Source organism: Ailuropoda melanoleuca, chromosome 6 (assembly GCF_002007445.2).
Source record: "Ailuropoda melanoleuca isolate Jingjing chromosome 6, ASM200744v2, whole genome shotgun sequence".
In the NCBI taxonomy this organism is placed as follows: domain Eukaryota; kingdom Metazoa; phylum Chordata; class Mammalia; order Carnivora; family Ursidae; genus Ailuropoda; species Ailuropoda melanoleuca.
Window position 1 is genome coordinate 57,108,514 of NC_048223.1, and position 20,828 is coordinate 57,129,341.

The 20,828-nt window shown below is 40.9% G+C and overlaps 1 long non-coding RNA gene across 3 annotated transcripts in view; it reads right to left on the minus strand.

Moving 5' to 3' along the window:
• Positions 1 to 20,828, minus strand: part of LOC105234663 — a 36,413-nt gene that overhangs the window by 13,757 nt on the left and 1,828 nt on the right. The window contains exons 2-4 of one of the 3 annotated variants that reach the window (XR_004626110.1): positions 15,382 to 15,508; positions 14,499 to 15,246; positions 13,703 to 14,096 (exon numbers count right to left, since the gene is read on the minus strand). This is a non-coding gene — a long non-coding RNA (uncharacterized LOC105234663). Of the gene's footprint in view, positions 1 to 12,252; positions 14,097 to 14,498; positions 15,247 to 15,381; positions 15,509 to 20,828 lie in introns of those variants that run through there. The other 2 variants (XR_004626111.1, XR_004626112.1) reach the window with 2 other exon arrangements.

Genomic DNA, 20,828 nt, shown 5'->3' on the forward strand with positions numbered 1-20,828 from the left:
TGAAGGGACTAACATTTTAACACCACCCTGTCCCTTTGGACCACACAAGCCTCCCTCCTGCTTCCTCCGCTCATAGGCTGCAGGGCATTTTATTAGCCTGACTTTGACTGTCTGGTCCCCATGTCATGAAGTTTCAGGGCTGTTCTTGCTTCTCTGAGAGACTGCATGTTTTTCCTAATTCTTACCTGTCCTGCATCCATGTCCTTTGCACATGGCTTTGCAGCTCCTCCCCCCTGGACGTTTATATGTTTCACTGCGCTGTGGACCTCGGGCTTGGCCACCGGTTCTGAGCCTCAACCAGAGGAGGCCTCACATGTTTCTGGTCCGCCCTCCTGCTTTTCTGCCTCTGCCGCAGCAAGAACAGGTGGTGACTGTCCCATCAGCGTGGGCCCCAAAACAAGACAACCAAGCGAGAGCCGCCCTGGCAACTCAGTCTACAGTGGTGCCTCCAGCCAACTTGCAGAGGCATGAGCCAGAATGAGCCCTGTTTTGGTGTATTATGCAGCAGAAGCTGACTGATACAGCCCCCTACCTCTTCGTCCCTCTAGCTTGTAGAAGAAAGGAAACTAACATTCTCTGAGCACCTGCTAGTGCCGAGGACGTTCACCTGCAGTATTATAGTCAATGAGGGGGTCATTATTTTTCACACTCTACAAGACAGGGAAACTGAGGCCCAGAGAAATTAAAGAGCTTATCCAAAGCTATAATTTTAGTAAGTGAGAGGATTCCAAACCAGGTCTTCTGACTTTATGAGGACCACGACTTCCACTGCTGAATACTTTATAGAGATCAGATGAGGCCGTTGGAGTTTCTGACTGCCATCTCTATGGGAGGTAATTATAGGTTTTGCACCCCAACGCTGGTTCAGCAGGGGAAAGAGATATTCATTTCGTTGTGTGTAAACCAGAAGGAAAAACTGTTTAATAGTGTGTAAGAGTGGGATGGGATCTGGCGCTGATCTCATGGAGGAAACTCACCCTAAAGCTTCTGTCACTATGGATAATGAACCCTATGCATAATTAGCTATTTGGAATTACCGTCTTATCTTTTAAGATCAAAATGCCATCCCGTCCTCTGACTCAGAATGGCTCCAAGATATTCTTGCTGAATTAATGTAATGTTACTTGGAAACCTAATACCATAGTCTCTGCTAGCATTTCAAATTAATTTCTCATAAAGCAGTTCTGTAATTTGCCACAAGGCTTCTCTGTACACATTCTGGCTAAAAGGCTTTGAAGTCATTTTCATAGTGTACCTTGGGCAAATATAAAAACTATGTTGATTTTTAACCTAAACAAAAGACAAAAGTCTAGGGGAAACTTGGTTTTTTTTCTTTTCTTTGATCTCCAATAACCAAGATTCCTCACAGAATGAGCAAGGAGGAACAAGTTGAAAAATCAGTGGAGACAAAGGTACAAACGAATCCTCTCCTATGTGCATAAACCCAGATCACTCCAAGAGTGTTAATTTATGGAATTTTGCAACTTGGGAAATGTGTAGTTGTGAGCAATGATTAAGAGAAATTCATCATGTTTTATATAATATAGTTAAAAGGAATATACATATATATTAGTTAAAAGGAATATTAAGAACAGACCTTAATATAAGCTTTCAGATCAGCAAAAGTGGAAAGGCCTGGAATTTTTCGTTAAGAGGGATTATGTATTTAGAGTCGGACTGTGTGGATTGAAGACAATTGAGCACTAATGAGAAAGAGACCAAATTTTCCTTAGTTTTTTTTTTTTTTTTAACTTGCTCATTAGGACAATCTAGTTCATTTTTTTAAAGTGTTTTTTAAATTTGTTTTAAGGAAGGGGCACCTGGGTGGCTCAGTCAGTGAAGTGTCTGCCTTCAGCTCAGGTCATGATCCTGGGGTCCTGGGATTGAGTCTGGAGTCAGGCTCCCTGCTCAGTGGGGAATCTGCCTCTCTCTCTGCCCCTCCACCCCCCTCATGCGCGCTCTCTCTCTCAAATGAATAAATAAAATCCTTAAAAAAAAAAAAAAGAGCTACCATAGGCAGGACAAGTCGAGGATAAGGAAGTGATAGTTGCCATTGATTTAGCAACAGGTGTGAGGTCTGCTAAGCAACAGTGGGAAGCTAGCTCATTATTAATATTTTGTTTCCTAAAATTATAAAGGTTTATTTTTAAGAAGACATTAGGTGACAGTGCTGCCAGTTATTCATTTTGGTGGCAATCCTAGTTGTGCAGACCACAAAAAAGCCAGGAAGTCGTGAAAGGGGAACTGTCCATGTGGCAGCAACAGTATATCCTGAGTTTGATCAAGTCTAGAGAAAATTCACAGCCTTTTCTGTGTGGATTGTGTTTGCTTGTTCTTTGTGTGTCTCCCTCGCAAGAGTAGAAGGTCCATAAAGACAAGACACAGTTTGTTTTGTTCTCATTTGTAACTTAAGTGGTGCTCAGCATACATAAACACATAATAAATATTTGTTGAAGGAAAGAGACAAAGGAGGGCGGGAGAGAGGGGTGCAGTGAGGGAGTGAGGAAGAAAGGCAAATGTTTCTGACAAGTGAGCTTTGCTTCCATGATGCAGTCATAGCCCATGGTTTTTACATGTCCAATGGTCTTAATCATTTCCAGCACCCACTTCCCACCAGCCTTCCTCCCCATACTTCTGTCTTTATCATATTCATCAAACTCAATACAAACTCTAGCCATTGAATGTGCGAGGACTGAAGAGTCCACCAGCTGACCAACAGATGAGTCTATGACATTCTATGCTCACAGGTTGGAAGAATAAATATTGTTAAAATGTTCATGCCACCCAAAACCATCTACACATGGAACACACTCCCTATCAAAATGCCAACATCCTTTTCACAGAAGTAGTATGTACAATTCTAAAATGTGTGTGGAACCATAAAAAATCCTGAGTAGCCAAAACAATCTTGAAAAAGAAAACCAAACCAGAGGCATCACAATTTCAGGCTTTGAGTTATACCACAAAGCTGTGGTGAACAAATCAGTGTGGTACTGGCACAAAAACAGACACATAGATCGATGGAACAAATAGAAAACCCAAAAATGAACCCACAATTATATGGTCAATTAATCTTCGACAAAGCAGGAAAGACTATCCAATGGGAAAAAGTCTCTTCAACAAATGGTGTTGGGTGGACAGCAACAAGCAGAAGAGTGAAACTGCACCACTTTCTTATACCACACACAAAAATAAACTCAAAATGGATTAAAGATCTAAATGTGAGACAGGCAACCATCAAAATTCTAGAAGAGAACATAGGCAGTTTGACATCGACCATAGCAACGTCTTACTACGTATGTCTCCTAAGGCAAGGCAAACAAAAGCAAAAATAAACTATTGGGACTACAAAAAAGCTTCTGCACAGTGAAGGAAACAATCAACAAAACTAAAAGGCAGCTAAAGGAATGGGAGACGATATCTGCAAATGACACATCCGTTAAAGGGTTAGTATCTAAAATATATAAGGAACTTATGAAACCCAACACCCCAAAACCAAATAATCCAATTTAAAAATGGACAGAAGTCATGAACAGACATTTCTCCAAAGAAGGCATACAGATGGCCAACAGACACATGAAATGATGTCCATTATCACTTATCATCAGGGAAACACAAATCAAAACCACAGTGAGAGGTCACCTTGAAACTGTCAGAATGGCTAAAATCAACAACACAAGAAACAACAGGTGTTGGTGAAGAGGTGGAGAAAAATACTCGTGCACTGTTGGTGGGAATGCAAACTGGTGCAGCCGCTGTGGAAAACAGGATGGAAGTTCCCTCAAAAAGTTAAATAGAACTACCCTGCAATCCATCAATCACACTACTGGGTACTTACCCAAATAATACAAAAACACTAATTCAAGGGATACATGCACCCCTAAGTTTATAGCAGCATTATTTACAATGGCCAAGATAAGGAAGCAGCCCAAGTGTCCACCGATAAATGAACGGATAAAAAAGTGTGTATATACACATTGGAATATTACTCAGCCATAAAAAAGAATGAAGTCTTGCCATTTGCAACAGCCTGGTTGGAGCTAGAGAGTATAATGCTAAGAAAATAAGTCAGAAAAAGACAAGTACCATATGATTTCAGTCATGGAATTTAAGAAAACAAATGAACAATGGAGAAAAAAGAAACAAAGCAAGAAACAGACTCTTAATTATAGAGAACAAACATATGGTTTCCAGAGGGGAGGTGGGTGAGGGGGTGGGTGAAATGGGTGATGGGGATTAAGGAGCGAGTGCTCTTGTCCTGATGAGCACCGAGGATTGTATGGAAGTGTTAAGTCACTGTATCGTACACCTGAAACTAATAGTACAATGTATGTTAACTAGCTGCAATTAAAATTTAAAAAAAGCCAAAAAAAAAAAACCCAAACAAACCCCACAACTTCCTAGTGTTACCGCATTTTAAGGAGTCTTACAGAGGCAGTGGACACTTCTTGTTTGCTGTCAAAGCCATTAGTGACTCTAGCTTTGTAAATTCCAGACTGGCCAAAGGGTGCATCTCAGCAAGCATGAGCTCTGTTATGTAGCAGGGCACCCATGCAGGGTAGGTAGACTCCTCCAGGACTGAGACTATGACCCATGATATTTGATATGATTGATACTGTGGATTGCTTTTAGCATTTCCATTAAGCTGAGAGGGAGCAGAGGAAGTAACACAGTAATAGAGTTGGCTAAATGAAAAAAGTCAGAAGACTCATCAGAAGGAGTTTGAATTCTGGCCCTAATCCAAACAATGAAAAATTTTGTTCCCAAATTCCCTTGTAGTTAAACTTCTCTCTGCGTCAAGATGTACTCGGACAATTGGAATCTGAGATGTAAAGTTGAAAACTACCAAACCAAGGAAAGTCCCACCCTTTTGTTGGTATGTGTTCGTTTGAAAGCTATTGGTAGAATCAATTCCATTTTCTTAATCTTTGTGGTGTATTAAGGGTTAAGTTTGCATATGGCTAATTTTAGTTTAGATGCCTTCATATTCATGTTTAGAGGAGAACAGGAAATGAAGATGTATAGACTTTGCCCATTTGTTTTCTCATTTAATATGCAAAACAACTCACTGAAGTATGCCCTGTGAGTCTCATTTCATAGATTAGGAATCTGAGATCTAAAGATGGTAAGTACTTTCCTTGCTCAAGATCATATAACTAATCAAGGCACATCCAGGTTTTGAATTCAGATTTGTCTGATGGACCTGGGGAGAATATCTTAATTCTGTTTTTTCTCTTACAAAGTGTGTGTTCTTTCACTTTACACCAAACTTCTAAAAACTGTTTCAAGATTTATTCATTAGAGAGAGAGAGAGCACAGGGGAGGGGCAGAGGGAGAAGCAGACGCCCCGCTGGGGAGGGAGCCCAGGGCAGGGCTTGATCCCCGAACCCTGAGATCATGACTTGAGCCGAAGGCAGGCACTTAATCGACCGAGCCACCTAGGCATCCCTAAACTTCTGAAATTTTTTTATCTTTGGATTTCTCTGGTCTTGTCTTTGATAACAAGAAATTTGGCATCCGTTGTAATAGTTTTGAAACATAACATTCAATAGCAAGGTTCCCCAAGATCTATCCAATCGGACTTGACTAAAAATATATATATACAAAGAAGACATGTGTGCGCATGGCAGTGCGTGTGCTGATCCTGAAGTGGTAACACTAATAGAAATTATTCTGTATTAGAAGAAAGACAGAATTTCATCTTTTTTTTTTTTAAGTAGCCTCCTCCATGCCCAGTATGGAGCCCAATGCAAGAGGCTTGAATTTATGACCCTGAGATTAAGACCTGAGCTGAGATCAAGAGTCGGACATTTAACTGACTGGTCCACCCAGGCACCCCCAGAATTTCACCTTTTAAAATGAAAGGTGACATCACCAAGATGGTGACATAGGTCGTTCTTGACTTGGCTCCCCCTCACAAGAACAACCCATAACTATTCAAGAACAAGATACCTCAGAGAGGGGCGCCTGGGTGGCACAGCGGTTAAGCGTCTGCCTTCGGCTCAGGGCGTGATCCTGGCGTTATGGGATCGAGCCCCACATCAGGCTCCTCCGCTATGAGCCTGCTTCTTCCTCTCCCACTCCCTCTGCCTGTGTGTGTTCCCTCTCTCGCTGGCTGTCTCTATCTCTGTCAAATAAATAAATAAAAAATGTTTAATAAATAAAAAGATACCTCAGAGGATCCTAGAACATGGAGGTGAGGCTGAGGCACTCCCCTGCACTTCAGAGACCAAGACAGACTGGCTACACATTGACCACACTGCCCCTCCCCCAGGCCAGCACAGCCCCACATCTGTTATTAGTTATGTAATATAAAAAAATGTGTAAATTGTAACAGCAATGACCTAAAATGTGAGGGGGAGGAGAAGTACAGGTATAAAGTTTAGGACTTCTACTGAAGTGAATTTTTTGTCCACTTAANAGGACTTCTACTGAAGTGAATTTTTTGTCCACTTAAACTATGGGGTTATAGTTCTAAGATATTTTCATGTAAGCCTTGTGGTACCCACAACGGGAAAACCTGTAGCAATTATACAAAACACACAATAAAGAAGTGAAAGCATACTGACACCAAAAGACAACAAAACACACACAAAAAGATAGCAGGATAAGAAACAAGGAACAGTGGATCTACAAAACAACCAGAAAATGACTAACAAAATGGAAAAAAATAAGCCCTTACCTATTGGTAATGACTTTAAACATAAAATGATTAAATTCTCTAACCAAAAGACATAGAATGGCTGAATGGGTTAAAAAAACAAGATCTAATGACATGTTGCCCACGAGAGACTCACTTTAGCCTTACAGACACATATAGACTGAGAGTAAAGAGATGTAAAAAGTCATTTCAAGGAAATGTAACAACAACAACAACAAAGCAGGTTATACTTTGCTATACTTATATCAGACAAAATACACTTTAAACATGGTAAAAAGAGACAAAGAAGGTCATTATATAATGATTACGTTCTCAATCCATCAAGAAGATATAATAATTGTGAATATTTATGCACCCATCATAAGAGCATGTAAACATATAAAGCAAAAACAGAGCTAAAAGGAGAAATAAACAGTAATACAAGAATATTTGGGGACTTTAATACCCCACTCTCAGCAATGGATAGAATATCCAGACAGAGATTCAGTAGGGAAACAGCAGGTTTGAAAAGCACTATAGGCCAAATTGGCCTAACAGACATACACAGGATAGTCTCTCCAAGAACAGCAGAGTATATATTCTTCTCAAGTGCTCATAAAACATGTTCTAAGATAGACCATATGTTGGGCCACAAAACAAGTCTCAGCAAATTCAAGAAGACTGAAATCACACCATGTATCTTCTCTGACTATAACAGCATCAAACTAGAATTAATAACAAGAGGAAAACTGGAAAAATCACAAACACATGGAAGGTAAACAGTACTCTTCTGAACAGCCAATGGATCAAAGGGGAAATTAAAAAGTCTCTTGAGACAAATGAAAATAAAAACACACACACCATAACTTGTGGGATGCAGTGGAAGCAGTTCTGAGGGAAGTTGATAGTAATAAACACCTATATTAAGAAGGAAGAAAGAGTCCAGGGGTACCTGGTTGGCTCACTCAGAGGAGTGTGAGTGACTCTTGATCTCGAGGTCGTGAGTTCAAGCCCCACACTGGGTGTAGACATTACTTAAATAAATAAAACTTTAAAAAAGAAGGAGAAGGAGGAGGAGAAGGAGGGGAAGGGGAAGAGGAAGAGGAGGAAGAAGAAGAAGAAGAAGCAGCCAAGTAAACAACCTAACTCTATACATTAGGGGACTAGAAAAAGAAGAATTTCCTTCTGACCCAAAGTTAGAAGACAGGAAATAATAAAGATGAGGGCAGAAATAGAGAACAGAAATACAATAGAAAAGATTAACCAAACTAAGGGTTGGTTCTCTGGAAAGACAAACTAACCACTTAGCTAGACTAGCAAAAAAGGGAAGAAGACCCAAATCAAAATTATAAATGAAGAAGGAGACATTACATTTGATACCACAGAAATACAAAGATCATTGAGGCTACTGTGAACAGTTGTACACCAACAAACTAAACAACCCAGAAGAAATGGAAAAATTCTTAGACACATATGACTGACCAAGACTGACTCAGAAAGAAATAGAAAGTCTGAATAGACCAATTATTAAAAAGGAGATTAATCAGAAATCAAAAATCTCCCAACAAAGAAAAGCCCAGATTCACTGGTGAATTTGATGAAACATTTAAAAAAATTTACTCCAGTCCTTCTCAAACTTCTTCCAAAAAACTGAAGAGGAGGAAACATTCCCCAATTCATTTTATGAGGCCAGCATCATCCTGAAACTAAAACCAGAAAATTACATTAGAAAACTAGAGCCAATCCCCCTCATGAATATAGATGCAAATATTCTCAATAAAATACTAACAAAGTGAATTCAGCAGCATCTTTTTTTTAAAAGATTTTATTTATTTATTTGACAGAGATAGAGACAGCCAGTGAGAGAGGGAACACAAGCAGGGGGAGTGGGAGAGGAAGAAGCAGGCTCATAGCAGAGGAGCCTGAATGTGGGGCTCGATCCCATAACGCCGGGATCACGCTCTGAGCCGAAGGCAGACGCTTAACCGCTGTGCCACCCAGGCACCCCTGGATTCAGCAGCATCTTAAAGGATTATTCACCATGATCAAATGGGATTTATCCCTGGGGTGCCAGGATGGTTCAACATATGCAAATTGATCAATGTGATATACCGCTTTAATGGAATGAAAGAAAAGAATCCTATGATCATCTCAAGAGAGCTGAAAAAGCATTTGACAAAATTCAGCATCCATCCATGACAAAACCTCTTAACAAATTAGTCATAGAAGGAACATATCTCAACAAAATAAAGGCTATATATGACAGGCCCACACCTAACATCATACTCAATGGAGAAAGGTTGAAAGCTTATCCTCTAAGATCAGGGACAAGACAAGGATGCCCAGCCTCACCACTCCTATTCACCATAGTAGTGAAGTCCTAGCTTGATCAGGCAACAAGAAGAAATAAAAGGTATCAGAACTGGAAAGGAAGAAGTAAAATAGTCTCTATTTGCAGATGACATGATTTAATATTTAGGAAATCCTAGAGACTCAACCAAAAAAATCTTAGATCTCATCAATAAATGCAGTAAAGTTGCAGGATACATTTACATATAAAAGTCAGTAATGGGGGCGCCTGGGTGGCACAGCGGTTACGCGTCTGCCTTCGGCTCAGAGCGTGATCCCGGCATTATGGGATCGAGCCCCACATCAGACTCCTCTGCTATGAGCCTGCTTCTTCCTCTCCCACTCCCCCTGCTTGTGTTCCCTCTCTCGTTGGCTGTGTCTATCTCTGTCAAATAAACAAATAAAAAATCTTTAAAAAAAAGTCAGTAATGTTCCTGTACACTAACAATTAACTTTCTGAAAAAGAAATGAATAAATTGATCCCCTTTTTAGTAGCCTCGAAAACAATAAAATACTTAGGGATAAATATAACCAAGGAGGTGAAAGATCTCTACTCTAAAAACCACTGATGAAAGAAATCAAAGAAGACACAAATAAATGGAAAAGTATCCTGTGTTCATGAATTGGAAGAATTAATATTGTTAAAATGTCAATACTGGGGCACCTGGGTGGCTCAGTCGGGTAAGCTTCTGCCTTCAGCTCATGTCATGATCCCCGGGTCCTGGGATCGAGTCCCATGTCAGGTTCCCTGCTCAGCGGAGAGTCTGCTTCTCCCTTTCCCACTGCCCCTTTTTCCCTCTGCCCCTCCTCCCCTCTCATGCTCTCTCTCGCTCACTCTCTCAAAAAAATAAAAATCTTTTTAAAAAATTAAAAATAAAAATAAAATAAAATGTCAATACTACCAGGGTCCTTGGGTGGCTCAGGTAGTTAAACATTTGATGCTTGATCTCAGCTCAGGTCTTGATCTTGGGGCCGTGAGTTCAAGCCCCATATTGAGCTCAAGCTCCCAGCGTGGAGCCTATGTTAAAAAAAAAAACCTACCAAAAGTCACTCATAGATACAATGCAATCCTATCAAGATCCCAGTGGCATTTTCGCAGAAGCAGGAAAAAAACCCAAACTTAAAATTTATATAGAACTGCAGAAGACCCTAAATAGCCAAAGAAATCCTGAGAAAGAAGAACAAAGCGGGAGGCATCACCACTCCCTGATTTCAAGCTATCCTATAAAGCTATAGTAATCAAAACAGTATAATTCTAGCATAAAAACAGGCAGATAGACCAATGGAACAAAACCAAAAGCCCAGAAAAAAAACCCAAAAAAACAAGCATATATGGTCAACTAATTTTTGACAAGGGAGCCAAGAGTACTCAGTGAAGAAAAGGAAGCTGGGATAACTGGATCTTCACATGTAAAGCAGTGAAACCGGACCCCTGTCTTACATCATCCACAAAAATCACCTCAAAATGACTTAAAGTCTTAAATGTAAAATGTGAAACCCCGTAACTCCTAGAAGAAAACATAGGAATAATGCTCCTTCACATGGGCCTTGGTAATGACCTTTTGGATATGAACCTAAAGCATAAGCAACAAAAATAAGTGGGACTGCATCAAACTAAAAAGCTCCTGTACAACAAAAGAAACCATCAGCAAAGTAAAAAGACAACCTATGGAATGGGAAAAAAAATATTTGCAAAGCATATATCTGATAAGGGGTTAATATCCAACATATATAAAGAACTCATACAACTCAATGACAAATAATAATAACCCAGTTTTTTAAATGGGCAAAGGACCTGAAAAGACATTTTTCCAAAGACATATGAAAGTCCAACAGGCACATGAAAAGGTGCTCAACATCACCCATCATCAAGGAAATGCAAATCGAAACCACAGTCAGGTATCACCTCACACACCTGTTAGAATGGCGTCATCGAAAAGACAAGAGGTAGGGGTGCCTGGGTCGCTCAGTCGGTTAAGCCTCTGACTCTTGATTTTGGCTCAGATCATGATCTCAGTGTCATTAGATGGAGCCCCATGTCCAGCTCTGTGCTCAGCACAGAGTCTGCTTAAGATTCTCTCTCTCCCGGGGCGCCTGGGTGGCACAGCGGTTAAGCGTCTGCCTTCGGCTCAGAGCGTGATCCTGGCATTGTGGGATCGAGCCCCACATCAGGCTCCTCCGCTATGAGCCTGCTTCTTCCTCTCCCACCCCCTGCTTGTGTTCCCTCTCTTGCTGGTTGTCTCTATCTCTGTCAAATAAATAAAATCTTTAAAAAAAAAAAAAAAGATTCTCTCTCTCCCGCTCAGTGTACACCCTGCCCCTGCTCTCACGTGCATGCTCTCTAAAAAAAAAAAAGAAAGAAAGAAAGAAAAAAGACAAGAGGTAACAAATTCTGGTGAGGATGGAGAGAAAAGAGAACCCTTGTACACTGTTGGTGGGATTATAAACTGGTACAGCCACTATGGAAAACAGTATGAAGGATCCTTGAGAAATTAAAAATAGAACTACCATGAACTATGATCCAACAATTCCACTTCCATGACTCTATCCAAAGGAACCAAAAGTCAAAGATACCTACACCCTCATATTCACAGCAGTATTATTTGCAATAGCCAAGACATGGAAACCACTCAAGTGTCCAACAATGGATGAATGGATAAAGAAGTTGTGGTACATACACATACACAATATGTGTGTACATATATATATGTATAAAATATATCAAAGTGTTGTATGCATATGAAATATGTGTATAATATTGTATATATACAATTGTATATAAATACACACACAATGGAATGTTATTCAGCCATTAAAAAATGAGGAAATCTGTTTGCAACAACATGGATGGACCTTGAAGACATGATACTAAGCGAAATAAGTGAGACAGAGAAAGACAAATTATCTCACTTATATGTGGGATCTAGAAGAAACCAAACAAACTCATAGAAAAAGAGATCAGACATGTGGTTACCAGAGGCAGAGGGTGGGGCCAGGGGAATTGGATATAGGTGGTCAAAAAGGACAAATTTCTAGTTATAAGAGAAATACTAGGAACGTAATGTACAATGTGGTGGCTATAGCGAACACTGCTGTATGATATATAGGAAAGTTTTTAAGAGAGTAAATCCTAAGAGTTCTCATCCCAAAGAGAACATTTTTCTTTTTTTTTTCTATTCTTTTCATTGTATCTGTATAAGATGATGGATGTTAACTGAACTTATTGCAGTAATCATTTCATAATATATGTAAAGAAGTCATCATGCTGTATCCCCTAAACTTATATAGTGATACGTGTCAGTTATTTCCCAATAAAACAGGAAAAAGGACAAAATGGCAAAAAAAAAAAAAAAAAAGAAAAGAAGTGACTCAACACAACTAACATTATTTTATAATGGCTCAAATATTGTTTCCTCTTTGAGAGCCAATAGAGATGCTTCTTTTCATAAAGAAGTACAAAATGAATTTTCCCCAAGTAAAATCTAAATTGAAATCTCCTATTTTGAACATACAACCTGCGGCTGACTTTTACCAATATCTAGTTGCTGTCCCCAGCACCCCTCCCCCCCCAAAAAAAGTCAAAAAGAGCCAAGCTTTCTGCTGCCACCTACAGTTAGAAAATGTAATAGTTTGCTGAGTGCACAGAGGAATGACTTGCATAGAGAACGCGAGCTTTAAATAGGTTGACCATATGCCCTGGTTTATGGAAAGTCCCTGTTTTGTCTTGGCATCATCCATTCAATGTAGCATTTGTCCTGTCCCCTTTTCCTCTGAAAACTCGGATTTGGATGATTAATTATACAGTTACTACTGGTTCTTTCCATGCATCATTTTCTTTTTCTTTTTTTTTTTTTAAGATTTTATTTATTTATTTGACAGAGAGAGGGAGCACAAGCAGGGGGAGAGGCAGAGGGAGTGGGAGAAGCAGGGTCCACACTGAGCAGGGAGCCCAATGCGGGGCTCGATCACAGGACCCTGAGATCATGACCTGAGCCGAAGGAAGATGCTTAACCAACTGAGCCACCCAGGTGCCCCCATGCATTATTTTCAATACCCAGGCTACTATCATCTCTCCCACCTAAATACGACACACTCACTTCTTCACTCTGACCTTCCTTCCAGCTCCAATCTTTCTTTTTCCTATCTTTACAACCAAGCTTCTTGAAAAAGTGATCCATACACCATTTCCTCTTCATTGTGCCCAGTTCTTTCATCACCGTACAGTTCTCTCCCTCCTGCCCTAACTACTGCTTGAAACTACTAGTTACCTTCTAACCACCAAACCAGTAGACACTTTTCTTTCTTTGTCTTGGTCAGTTTGGGCTGCTATTACAAAGTACCAGAGACAGGGTGGCTGGTAAACAACAGAAATGTATTTCTCACAGTTCTGGAGGCTGGAAGTCTGAGATCAGGGTGCCGGCTCTGTTGGGTTCTAGTGAGAGCCCTCTTCCAGGTTGTAGACAGCCTACTTCTCACTGCAGAAGTTTGAGTCAAAGAGTAACCTAGCTCTCTGGCCTCTTCTTATGAGGACACTAATCCTACCATAAGGGCTCCACTGTCAGGACCTAGTTCCCTCCCAAAGGCCCCACCCGCAAATCCATCACATGTGGGATTAGATGGATACGGGGGGAAGACATTCATGCCATAAGTCTTTACCTGGTTTCATAGCTTGACAACCCTGTACACAGTTGCTGGTTCTCCCTCCCATCTCACCTCTTGTCTTCTGTAACACAATCTCCTGTTTTTCTCCTGTGTTCTGGCTTCTTCTCAGTGTCCTTTGTAATTTCCTCTTCCTCTGCTTGCACCTAAATGCTCATGTCTCTGTTCGTCTTTGCTCAGCACCCTCTCCCTGGGTAACCACACCTCTTGAATTCTACTACAGTCACCTTGATAATGATTCCCAAACTCATTCATTCATCCATTCGTTCAACCAATGTACGGATCACGGGATGCCTGCGTGGCTCAGTCGGTTAAGCGTCAGACTCTTGGTTTCGGCTCATGTCATGATCTCAGGGTCCTGAGGTCGAGCCCCGTCAGGCTCCGCACTCAGCTGGGAGTCTGCTTGAGATTCTCTCTCTCCTTCTCCCTCTTCCTCTGCCCCTCTCCACTGTGATAAATAAATAAATAGACAAATAGATAAATAAATAAATAAGTCTTTAAAAAAATGTATGGATCACCCACAGAGTGCCCGTCACTGCTTCAGGCTTTGGGATATATCAGTGAACAAAATGGAGGGGGGAGTCTTTCTGTTCTGTGTGGACAATAAGACAATAAACCATAGACAAATAAGTCACGTGGACAGTATGCTAGAGGGTGCGAAGTGTCATAGAACAGAGTAATGGAAATCAGGAGTGGTGGAAGGGAGGTTGAATTTTCAGTGTAATGGACAGGGAAGACTTCATGGAGAAGGTAACACTTTAGCTGACTTGGAGGAGGAGCATGTCATGAAGATATCCGGAGGAAAAGCAGAAGAACCAAGCGGTGCAGAGATCGTGGGACTAGAACGTACCTGTCATCTTCGAGGGTGGCCAAAAGGGCAGTGCAGCTCTGGAACGAAGCAAACGAGGGGGAGGTGCTCCGAGCCGAGGTGAGAGGGGTACAGGGCTGCAGATCACATAGGGCCTATAGGCCAAGGATTTTGGTTTCCCTGTTAGGAAACCGGTGAGCTATCCCAGGGTTTTACGTTGAGAAATGGCCTGGTTTTATTTACATCTTTACAGAATCACTGTCTCAGTTCAGGTTTCTGGGGAAACAGACTCTCAAGGTTACGTTGTGTGAGGACTGCTCCGGGGGACAGCTAGAAGGGAGCCAGGGAGGCAGAATCGGGCAGAAGAAGAAGTTGAACTATGGCACAGCTACAACAGGGGCCGTGGGATGTCTCCTTGGAGTCATCCCAAATCTTCTTATCCCTATTTAACTAGTCACTGGATGCAGGTGTCCCTAGGGGTGGGGACGGTACCCTTGGGCAAGGCAGCACCCTTCAGCTAAGAGCAGTTCCCAGAAAGCAATGCAACCAGTCATCAGTGGTCGACACTCCATCCTGAAGGTGGGACACCGTGGCATCCCCTCCGGCTGCGCACACGCCTCGCAGATGCGCCTCACCTGCTTTGTCTGGAAACACTCCTCCGTCTGGTGGGCCACGGCTGTGCAGCTGGTCTCAGAGCACAAGTGATACTCGACATCTCCCTCCTCTGCTACCCATGTAAGTTTCCCTCCGCCTCCGGCAGTCTCTCCTCAACACAGCAGTGTGAACGATCCTGAAAACCCAAGTCGGACCATGTTACCCTTCTGCTCAAAACCATCAAGTAATTATTCTCCGTTCATTTCGGAGGAAACACCAAAATCTTTATCATGATTTGTATCAGAATCTTGCTCGAGATGACATCTCTAACCTCGTCCCCTATTTTTCTCCTCCTTATTCACTTTGTCCCCATTCCACCAGCCTCCTTCCTCTTCCTCGAACACGTTTTTGTAGGATAGTTTAGCAGTGTCTGTTTTCCTCCTCTTCCTGGAGTAGTCCTGAACAAGTGGGAAAATCAAAATACAAGAGTCAAGAGTGCAAACGGTGGTTTTCTGCAAAGATTATCTGATAGCCACATCATAGGCACCTAAAAGAATTCAAGTATTGACTAAAGAAAGAAAGTCACTATTTTTTATTTGAGTGTAGTTGACACACAATGTTACATTGGTTTCAAGTGTGATGTGACAACATAGCAATTCAGCAAGTTTGTACTTTATGCCGTGCTCATCACGAGGGTAGCTACCGTCTGTCACCCTGCAGTGCTGTTCATTTAAGTAGTGCACGTTACTCAGGCAGTGGACACCCAAGGCAAAGAATGCCAGTCATCCTGAAACTACTGAAAAGAATGTCTGGATGGTTTTACAGGTTTTCCAACTATTAGCCAAAAAAAAAAAGTGAACTTTATTGTTTAAGGAAAGATGGTTTCCTTGAGGGGAAAAAAATGATCAAAGGCTGCAAAGAAACACTAAAGATAAAGAATAAGAAGAATAAAAAACAGTCTTCCTACAGAACTGCATACACAAAACCATGTGTATTATACATTTTAGTCTATTTTAAGAGCTTTTTAAAATTTTATTTATTTATTTGACAGAGAGAGAGAGACAGCCAGCAAGAGAGGGAACACAAGCAGGGGGAGTGGGAGAGGAAGAAGCAGGCTTCCCGCTGATCAGGGAGCCCAATGTGGGGCTCGATCCCAGGACCCTGGGATCATGACCTGACCTGAAGGCAGATGCTTAACGACTGAGCCACCCAGGCAACCCTATTTTAAGAGATTTTTAAGGGCAATTTTGACTTCATTGGTTGGCAATAAAAATTGGACTCTGTACTGGAAAGAGAAAACTAGCGAGAAGTGACCCTCACATGGAGAAGAGCAAGCCCTTGGAAGTGACAGGAAGAGGGGAGGGGCATAAGGCAAGACACAGCCTCATGGGAAGCTATTCATAGATCTTAGGAGCAATTTTATCTCACGTCTAGTTTAAAATTTTCCTTTCTGTATTGCATTTTCTTAGTCTAAATTCTTAATAAAGTGTATTAGACATGACAGCCATGTCTTAGCTGTGATTTGGAGGAAAAAGGGAGGTATTACGTCCATGGTCGGGGGGGAAGCAGAAGGAGCTGGTGTTGTGGCTTAGAGAAGTCATTATGAGCTGAGGTGATTGTTGGCAAAATTAGAGCAGTGGTCTGGAGCAAGAGGTGGTCAGTGACCATAATAATGAACTTGTGCAGAAGCAAACACTCTTGGGACATGCATAGATATTTAGGGAGGGGGCTAGAATTTCTGGAGTTGCACAGAGTAAGAGCACAGATTGCATTCTCGGGGATTAAAAGGGAAGGTGCTCCTCCCTTTCTATACCAAAATTAGGGAATTTGGGAAAAAAATATATATAAGCAGAAATATCTAGGCTAAAGTCGTTAAATCTGGACAGAATGATTGGATGGGCCAAAGAAGGATTCTAACATTTTGTTTTTGTTTACACTTTTATTACTTGCTTCTATTATGATAAGCATGCATTAGTTTTGTAATTAAACATAATGTTCAGGGAAAGGGTAATAACTATGAAAAACAATTATAAATTTCATCAGAAATAATATATTTGTGAGAAATAAAGAGTATGGGGGGGAGAACTGCCCTCTGGATTACAAGATGTTATAAAACTACAATCATTAAAATATTATGGTGTTGATAGAGAGACTAATGCAAAAATGTGGCTTAAAAACAAATACTATAATGTGTAAAAATTTTAATAATTAAGATGACATCATAAAGTAACAGGGAAATAATGTTCAGGGACAATAGATCGCTATATGGATAAATAAATCTACGTAGAAGATCCTCACATCATATCACATTTCAAAATAAATTCTGGGGAAAAGTTTAATCAAATAAGAATATTGATCAGATCTCATAGTCAGAAATGTTTTAAACTGTGAAAAAAATATTGATTTGAACTCATAAAAATGCAAAATGTTTTTGCCTCCAAAAAGTCATAAAATTAAAAGGCAAGAAAACAGGGGAAAGTATTTTCAACAAATATAAATGTAAAGGATAAATATCCTTAATATTTAAAGAGTTTGTTCAAATGGATAAAAGCCAAAATAGATAATTTACAGAAGAAGAAATAAAAGCAGGTAATAAATATAAAATATTCAATTTCATTAATGAAAAAATGTTTGCCATTGAATTAGGAAAGATTTTTTTTTTAAATGCTAGGTTAGATGGGATGGAATAGAAACTTACTTGTTAAAGGCAAAGAAGACACATTGGTACAATGTCAGAATGAACAAAGAGCCTTAAAATAATATTTAAAAAGGAAGTCATCTGAAATGTGGGTAAAGTTTTATACTCAGAAGTGCTAATGTGTCCAGTAATAAGGATCCAGGTAAGAAATTATAATGTGGACAAATGATTAAATGATTCAAAGTTTTATTTCCTAAGACTACTAATTAAATGTGAAATGCTTATGTGTTAGGTGAAATAAATAGCTATGAATTCATATTTATAGTATACTTGCAATTTTTTTTAAATGAATATGTCGGGACGCCTGGGTGACTCAGTTAAGCGTCTGACTCTTGGTTTCAGCTCAGGTCATGATCTCAGGGTCATGAGATCAAACCCTACATCGGGCTCTGCGCTCAGCAGAGTCTCCTTTTTTTTTTTTTTTAAAAGATTTTATTTATTTATTCGACAGAGATAGAGACAGCCAGCGAGAGAGGGAACACAAGCAGGGGGAGTGGGAGAGGAAGAAGCAGGCTCCCGGCAGNGCAGAGGAGCCTGATGTTGGGGCTCGATCCCATAACACCGGGATCACGCCCTGAGCCGAAGGCAGACGCTTAACTGCTGTGCCACCCAGGCGCCCCTCAGCAGAGTCTCCTTAAGATTCTCTCTCTCTCCCTCTTCCTCTGCCCCTCCTTTGCCCTCTCTCCCTCAAATAAATAAATAAATCTTAAAAAAAAAATGCCAAAGAGAAAAACAGTATATGTTTTTTATTTGCTATGTTTTAGTTTCTTTTTATATTTTTCTATATTTTCCAAATTCCTTTTTATAATCATGTATTACTTTCATAGTCAGAAAAAAAAAATTCTTCCCTAGAGCCTTACGGATAAAATCCAAATTCCTTAGCATAGCATTGGATAATGACCTGGCCTCTGTTTTCTGGTCACTTCTCACCATTCTCCAGTCCTAACTTTAAGGTCATGCTATATTCCTTGCATTTCCCTAATTGCAATCTCATCATTATCTGGGGGTTATTTGGGGGGTTGTTTTTCTTTTAAGGATTTATTTATTTATTTGGGGGGGTGGGGCAGAGGGAGAGGGAGAGACAGTCCCAAGCAGACTCCCCCCTGAGTGTGGAGCTCAGGGTGGGCTCGATCCCAGGACCCTGAGATCATGACCTGGTCTAAAACCAAGAGTCAGTCACTCAACGGACTGTCCCACCCAGGCACCCCTGGGGGTTATTTGTTTTTATTATTTATTTATATTTGCCTAAGGTGCTCTTCCTTAATTTTTTTAAGTAGGCGCTACACCCAGCTGCCGAACATGGGGCTCGAACTCACGATCCCAAGATCAAAGGTCACATGCTCCACTGCCTGAGCCAGCCAGGTGCCCCTGCTAAGGTGCTCTTAAATGCCTTTATTCCCCTCTGGCCTTCTTAACTGGCCTCTTTGATTTTAAGCCCCAGCCCTGTGTTTTCAGGGGATAACCTCCTCTGGGATGCCTTGGGGTTGGTCAGATACCTCCTGCCTTGTGCGCCACAATATGTGATTCCTTTCTCTTGTTACACTGAATAGCAATCAGGGCGACCAACCGTCCAGGTTTGCCTTTCCCTAATCCTAATTCCTGTAAACTTGTTCACGTCTTAGACTAGGAGTACCTTGACTACACAGGCTGTTCACATCATCTCTAGGGTTTTTTAAATTTTATTCTTTCCATTATACACATTGTCTCACAATCTTTACCCACCGTAATCTTGAGTTTATTAGAGGATAGTAGACGACAAGTAAATGGAAGGTCAGGCTCCTCTTAACAGGTGACAGAGCAGCTCCCACTGTGGTGAGATCTGCACATGCTAAAAACTCAAAGCTCCGTTAATAGGCTGTCAGAATGCCAGTGTAGTTCCTCCTGTAGGTTAAAGCATTTGGTAATTGGAAGGAACAACGTCCTAATTAGTTAATGCCATATGTTAGGGTGGTTTTGTTTATTCTTCCCTTTAGTGCTCATTGTAACTTTGAACCTTTGTTTAAATACTATTTAATACTGCAGTTGGCCCCATTTCAGTCCTGCATTTACTACTCCCCTACACTGCTCCACTTTTTGTATTTTCTCTAACACTTACCATCATCTACGTGCTAAAATATATTTCTTTATCATTTCTACAGTCTACAGTCTGCCCCACCCCCACCACTGCAGGACAGGAATTGTTTTGTTCATCAATTTACCCCAAGTACCTACTACCAAAGTGCCTGGCACATAATAGATGCTCAGTTGAAGATTTGTTGAATAAACAGATCTGCCTAAATTAGCGATTATATCTTTTTGGGTTAACTCATTACAATTAACCACAAAATGAACATTTTAGGACATCAACAGAGGCCTTTTACTACCTTTCTTTTTTTTCTTTCTTTTTGTAAGTTTGCTGCCCAGGAGCCCAGCGCCACAGCTCACTCGCAGGTGCCTGAGGCAGAGCACCTTCTGGCCAGGCATGAGAGGGCGGTCCATGGGGCTGTGCCCCGCACTGGAATGGCCTCACCCACGTGCTCCACACCCGGCCAGCTACTTGCCACCCTAGAAGTTGGGGATTCCACTGGCAGCACAGCATTTTATGTGAATGAGTGTGCCCCTTTTACTACCTTTCTTAAAGATGAAAAACAGGACACCCTTAGTAACAACCGATTATTACTTTCACAATTTCTTTCTTTAAAATGTAGAGAGCAGATCGGCAGAGTTTCTAAACAAAGAATTTTGAACAAGAAATATGTACATATTACACATCCTCCTTCCCTATTGCTATATGTAAACAGCATTCTGAGAAAGGGGCACACAGATCTTGGTGACATTTGCCCAAGAACCACAGTGATCGCAGCCTGCTAATTCTGTTTCCCACAAGAAAATATTGTTCTTTCTTGTCTTGGGGGTATTCAGGGGCCGTAGTGGGTATGTAGGGGCCCCTAAAGACTCCCCAAACTGTTTAGAACCAGTGTTTCTCCAATTTGCATAACATATTGTGGTAACCAGCCTCTAACATGACCCACAATGATCCTTGCTTCCTGGTACTCACACCCTTGTGTGGTCCCCCATTCCCACAGTGAATCAGGGCCAGT